A 7111-nucleotide genomic window follows, 5' to 3' on the forward strand; every position below is an offset into this window, starting at 1 on the left:
TTCATAGCAATGTGGATGAGCTTGGAGAAAGTTATGTTAAGTGAAACCACCCAGGTGCAGAAAGAGAAATATCACATGTCCTCATTCATAAGTGGGAGCTGAATAAATATATAAACAACAAAGAAAGAATGAGAGAGAGAGAGAAATAAAAAAAAACAATTACAATAATACATTGAACTTTTAGAAGGAGAGGACAGAACTTTGGTTACTAAAAGCAGAAAGGGGGAATGGGAGGGGAGGTTAATGAGAAATGAATGAGAAAGTTTGTTAATGGACACAAAGAATGATTACATATTGTAATGATGAATAAGCTAACTATCTTAATTTGACCACCACATATAGTATACAACTATTAACAGTCAACTTTGTACCCCAAAATATATATGATAATTTATGCTTTGATAAAAAAGAAAGAAAAAATGAAAAGAAAAGAACTACATATCTACCTATTTCTACATGCTTTAAAAAGAGAGATATAATAGAGCTAAAAAATATTACAAAAACTGGGCTAAAAAATTCAATAGAGAAGTTCAATGCCAAACTAGATCAAGCACAAGAAAGGATCAGCAAACTTAGAGACAAGTCAGTGGGAATCATCCAATCTGAGGAGAAGAGAGAAGGGGGGAGAGGAGGGAGCAAGGGAGGGGGAGAGAGAGAGAGAAGTGAAGATAGCTTACAGGACTTATGGAACACCATAAATCAGACCATGCCATGCATTATCAGAGTCTCAGAAATAAAAGTGAAAGAACAGGGCAAAAAGCATATTCAAAGAAATAATAGCTAAAAACTTCTCAAACCTGGGGAAGGAAATATAAATCAAGATCCAGAAATCCTAAGTTACTTAAAATAAGATGAATCCAAAGAAAGCAGCAATGAAACACATTATAATCAAATTGTCAAAAGTCAAAGAAAAAAGAAAGAAAACAGTAAGAGCAAAGTACCTTGTTATATCAAGAGAATCCTCATAAGACCATCAGTGTGTTTTTCAGCAGTCACCTTGCAGTCCAGAAGGAGTGGGATGATATATGCAAAGTGCTGAAAGAATAAAACTTCCAGCTAAGAATACTATACCCAGCAAACCTGTCCTTCAAAAATGAAGGGGAGATAAAGGCTCTTAGGCAAACCAAAGCTGAGGGAATTTATCACCTCTGGAACTGCCTTACGAGGAATGCCAAAGGAAGTTCTTCAAGTTGAAATGAAAGGACACCGAACAGCAACATGAGAGCATAAGAAAGTGTGAAACTCTAAAAGTAAACACACAGACAAAACAGAATACTGCATAACAGTAGTGGGAAAATCAATTTTAATTCTATAAAAGTTAAAAGACAAAAGTATTAAAGCAACTATGACTAATTTATGTTAGTAGATATATAATATAAATAGATTTAAATTGTGACCTTAATTAGTACATAAGAGAGGTAAAGTGGAGAGTCCTTGCAGGCAAGGAAAGTTAAGTTGTTATTAGTTTAAATAGCTATTTTAAGATATTTTAGGTAAGTAACTTGATAACTGTAGAGAAAATATCTATAGAAGTTACACAAAAGAAAAAGAAAAAAATCAAAACTTATCAATACAAAGCACACACACACAAGAAAAAGGATAACAAGAGAGAGAAAGAGGGACAAAAGACCTACAAGACTAGTATAAAACAGTTTAAAAAATTGCAGTAGTAAAACCTTCATTAATGATCACTTTTTTAAAATTTTGAAAATTATTATTAGCATATTTGTTATTACAAATCATGATTTTTCTTTATGCCCTTTACCTGACCTGTCCCTCCCCAAACTCCCTCCCTCCTGCCCGCCATGTATTATACTTCCCAACGAAAATATACAGAGTGTCTGAATAAATAAAAAGCCGAGATCCAACTTTATACTATCTGCAAGAAATTCACTTTACATTCAAGGACATGCTTAGGCTGAAAGTAAGGAAATGAAGAAAGACATTCCATGGAAATGGCAATCAGAAGAAATCAGAAATGGCTACCCTTAATGTAAGACAAAGTAAATTTTAAGTCAAAACCTGTCTCTAGAGACAAAGAAGGTCATTTCATAATAATAAATGGTCCAACTTAACAGAAAGATATTACAATTGTAAATATAGCCCACATCAGAGTACCTAAGTATATAAAGCAAATTTTGAGAGATCTAAAAGGAGAAATCAATGGCAATACTATAATAGTAGGAGATTGCATACCACATTTTCAATAATAGATAGAATATTTAGACAAAATCAAACTAGAAACAGCAGACTTGAACACTATTGACCAAATGACCCTAGAAGACATGTACAGAACATTTCACCTGACAGCACTTGAATAAAGAATCTTCTGGCTTTTCAAGATGGCGGCGGCTGCGGCTGCTGGCGCAGAGTAGCTGAGGTGGAAAGGTGGCCACTGGGCCTCAGGCAGCCGGGAAACTTGTGGACCTTCCTCTCGCCATCTCTTAAGGGAGGACTGCTGCTGCTGACCGGTCGTGCGGGGTGACCGCCACTTTGCCCCCGGCAGGAAAGGCTGCCTCACTTACAGACAACAGCATTGAAGTGTTGAGCAGGAAAAGAACTGTTTCTTAGCTGCAAAAGCGAGTCTCGAAACAGGGAACACAGCGCCAGGGCTGCTGTGGATGCAGCCAGGATCCCGGAGGCCGGGGCCGCGCTGAAGGCGGCCAGCTGCCCTATTCAGGATTCGAGGTTTCAGGCCGGCATTAAAGAAGATTCCTGGGAGCGCCTGAGCCGCGCCGCGACTGAACAGCCCGAGGCGGCAGCGGCCGAGAACTGGGAAAGGCGGCAAACCAGAGACAGAGAGCGAGCACCCGACCTGGCACAGCACTGTGAGTGATCCCTGGCACAGCTCTGTTCGGGGGGCTGGATGCCCACGCGGCTCCCGCCTGCACCACCAGGCCACTCACCGCCCCTGTGCTGCCTCCATTTTCCCAGGTGCAGGCAGCTCCGCCCTGCTCAGCCATCACTGAGCCCTCCCACTTGCTTGGCCTGGCGCGGGGGCCTCCGCTCCCATTCCCTCCGCGGTTCTCTGGCGGGGCTGGTGGAGGGGGTGTCCCGGGCCAGTGTCGGGATGGCAAGGAAGCACGGGCGGGCCAACTGTCACTCCACCATACCCTGGACTCCGGCCCCAGGTAAACTCCCTGTTACTGGGAGGCAGATACCATCTCTGCGGCCATCAGTTTGGAAAAAAGCCTAACGAATGTCTGGTTGGGAATAGTGTGGTAGGAGAGTTCCCAGGTCCGCTTGAACCTGCCGGAGAGCTGGCTGCAGGTGGGCGCTAGACTCGGTTTATACTGGGGGGATACAAAGGTGAACAAGACCCGAGAAAGATCTACATAGTGCTACAAAGGCACCCAGAGAGACCAGTCGTCTGTGCCCAGCAGAAACCAGGTAGACTTCCTGGGCGAGGCGGTGCCGAGCAGGGTCTTGAAGGCCCAGCTGATAGACGAGCGGTGCAGAAGACACGCCCCAGCCCAGCACAGTGCGCACAGAGTGGGGAGACGTGCAGCCAGGGAGGGGGAGACTCGACAGAAACCACACACCCGGTGGGGTCGCCACTGCACGATCTAACAGCCTGGGCCAGAGCACACGGAACAGGGAGAAGTCCTGCACAGGAAGTGAAAGCTCAACAGAGATCACACACCCTGTGGTACGTGATCCACCAGCCCAGCAGAGTCCAAGCTGACCAGAAAGGTGGCTCCCCGAAGAAGCCCAAGGCCCGAGACAACCATACGAAATTGGCAACCACAGCAACATCCTAGTTAGTCATTAGTCTCAAACCGGTGAACTGTGAAACCCCCGGCCACAATGAATAAACACCAAAAAAAAAGATACCAGAAATACAAAAAATCAAGAAAGTACACCACCAAAAGTTAATAAATCTCAAACTCTAGATCCTATAGAACAAGAAGCCCTTGAAATGACTGACAAGGAATTTCGAGTGATAATTCTAAGGAAACTGAATGAGATACAAGAAAACTCAGCTAGATATCATGATGAAATGAGGAAAAGTATACAGGATCTGAAAGAGGAAATGTACAAGGAAATCAATGTCCTGAAAAAAGATGTAGCAGAACTTGCTGAACTGAAGAAGTTATTCAACGAAATAAAAAACACAATGGAGAGTTTAACCAGCAGGCTTGTTGAAGTTGAAGAGAGAACCTCTGAACTTGAAGATGGGCTGTTTGAAATAACACAAGCAGACAAAAAGAAAGAAAAAAGAATCAAGGACATTGAAGAAAATCTGAGAGAGATATCAGACAACCATAAGCCATCAAATATCCGAGTCATGGGTATTCCAGAAGGGGAGGAAAATGGAGATTCCATTGAAAACATATTCAACAAAATAGTGGCAGAAAACTTCCCAGGTATAGGAAAAATCACAGATCTTCAGATCCAGGAAGCTCAACGATCTCCAAACATATTCAACCCAAAAAGGCCTTCTCCAAGACACGTCATAGTCAAATTGGCAAAACTCAGAGACAAAGAGAGAATCTTAAAAGCTGCAAGAGAGAAGCGTCAAATCACCTATAAGGGAGCCCCAATCAGGTTAACATCTGACTTTTCCTCACAAACCCTAAAAGCTAGAAAGGAATGGGATGATATTTTCAAAATACTAAAAGACAAAGATTGCCAGCCAAGAATACTCTACCCTGCAAGGCTATCCTTCTGAAATGAGGGGCAAATAGTATATTTCTCAGACAAACAAAAACTGCGGGAGTTCACTACCACAAGACCACCCTTACAAGAAATCCTCAAGGGAGTACTGGGTTTGGTTCCTGAAAAATAACTACCACTGCCATAAAAACCCAAGAAAAATCTAAACCCACTAGTATAATAAAAATGGCATTCATGAAGAGAAAACAAGCTAACAAAAACACTATCTACAACCTAAGGAACCAACAAACACAGAAAACAAACAGTAAATCAGAAAGCAAGGAACAAAAGACACCTAAGACAACCAAACAACCAATAAAATGCTGGGAATAAATCAACACCTTTCAATAACAACTCTTAATGTAAAAGGCTTAAATTCCCCAATTAAAAGACACAGACTGGCCGACTGGATCAAAAAGCAGGACCCAACTATATGCTGCCTACAAGAGACCCACCTCACCCATAAAGATTCACATAGACTAAGAGTGAAAGGATGGAAAAAGATTTACCAAGCAAACAGAAAAGAAAAACGAGCTGGAGTAGCTATTCTTATATCTGACAAAATAGACTTTAAACTAAAAACCATAAAAAGAGACAATGAGGGACACTACTTAATGATAAAAGGACTGATCCATCAAGAAGACATAACAATCATAAATATGTATGCACCCAATGTTGGAGCAGCCAGATTTATAAAACAAACTCTATTAGAACTAAAGACGGAAATAGACACTAATACCATGATAGCAGGGGACCTGAACACCCCACTGTCAATATCAGACAGATCATCTAGGCAAAGAATCAGTAGAGAAACACAAGATCTAAACAAGACTCTAGACCAATTAGAATTGGCAGATATCTACAGAACATTCCACCCAACAACCTCAGAATATTCATTCTTCTCATCAGCAAATGGATCATTCTCCAGGATAGATCACATATTAGGTCACAAATCAAGTCTCAATAAATTCAAAAAAATTGCAATTATCCCATGTATCTTCTCAGACCACAATGGATTAAAACTAGAAATTAATAACAAACGAAACTCTGGAAACTATACAAACACATGGAAATTAAACAGCATTCTACTTAATGACATATGGGTCCAAGAAGAAATCAAGCAGGAAATCAAAAAATTTCTTGAAACTAATGAAAACAATGATACATCATACCAAAACCTGTGGGATACTGCAAAAGCAATATTGAGGGGAAAATTTATTGCATTAAACGCTCACTTCAGAAGAATGGAAAGATGGCAAGTGAACAACCTAACACTTCACATTAAAGAACTAGAAAAACAAGAAAAATCCAAACGTAAAGTTAGCAGACGGAAAGAAGTCATTAAGATCAGAGCAGAACTGAATGAAATTGAAAACCAAAAAACAATTCAAAAGATCAACGAATCAAAAAGTTGGTTTTTTGAAAAGATAAATAAAATTGACAAACCATTAGCATGGCTAACAAAAAAAAGAAGAGAGAAGACTCAAATAACAAAAATTAGAAATGAAAAAGGCGATATTACAACTGATTCATCTGAAATACAAGGAATCACTCGAGACTACTACAAACAACTATACGCCAACAAATTTGAAAATCTGGAGGAAATGGATAAATTTCTGGACACACACAAGCTCCCAAAACTGAACTGTGAAGACGTAGAAAATTTGAACAGACCAATAACAATAAAGGAGATTGAAGCTATTATCAGAAGGCTCCCAACAAAGAAAAGCCCAGGACCAGATGGATTCACAGCAGAATTTTACCAAACATTCAAAGAGGAATTGACACCGATTCTTTACAAACTATTCCAAAAGATTGAAACGGACGCAAATCTCCCAAACTCATTCTATGAAGCAAACATCATCCTGATACCAAAACCAGGTAAAGATATAACCAAAAAAGAAAACTACACCCAACAACCTCAGAATATTCATTCTTCTCATCAGCAAATGGATCATTCTCCAGGATAGATCACATATTAGGTCACAAATCAAGTCTCAATAAATTCAAAAAAATTGCAATTATCCCATGTATCTTCTCAGACCACAATGGATTAAAACTATAAATTAATAACAAACGAAACTCTGGAAACTATACAAACACATGGAAATTAAACAGCATTCTACTTAGTGACATATGGGTCCAAGAAGAAATCAAGCAGGAAATCAAAAAATTTCTTGAAACTAATGAAAACAATGATACATCATACCAAAACCTGTGGGATACTGCAAAAGCAATATTGAGGGGAAAATTTATTGCATTAAACGCTCACTTCAGAAGAATGGAAAGATGGCAAGTGAACAACCTAACACTTCACATTAAAGAACTAGAAAAACAAGAAAAATCCAAACGTAAAGTTAGCAGACGGAAAGAAGTCATTAAGATCAGAGCAGAACTGAATGAAATTGAAAACCAAAAAACAATTCAAAAGATCAACGAATCAAAAAGTTGGTTT

The sequence above is a fragment of the Cynocephalus volans genome, chromosome 2 (genome assembly GCF_027409185.1).
Source record: "Cynocephalus volans isolate mCynVol1 chromosome 2, mCynVol1.pri, whole genome shotgun sequence".
Taxonomy (NCBI): domain Eukaryota; kingdom Metazoa; phylum Chordata; class Mammalia; order Dermoptera; family Cynocephalidae; genus Cynocephalus; species Cynocephalus volans.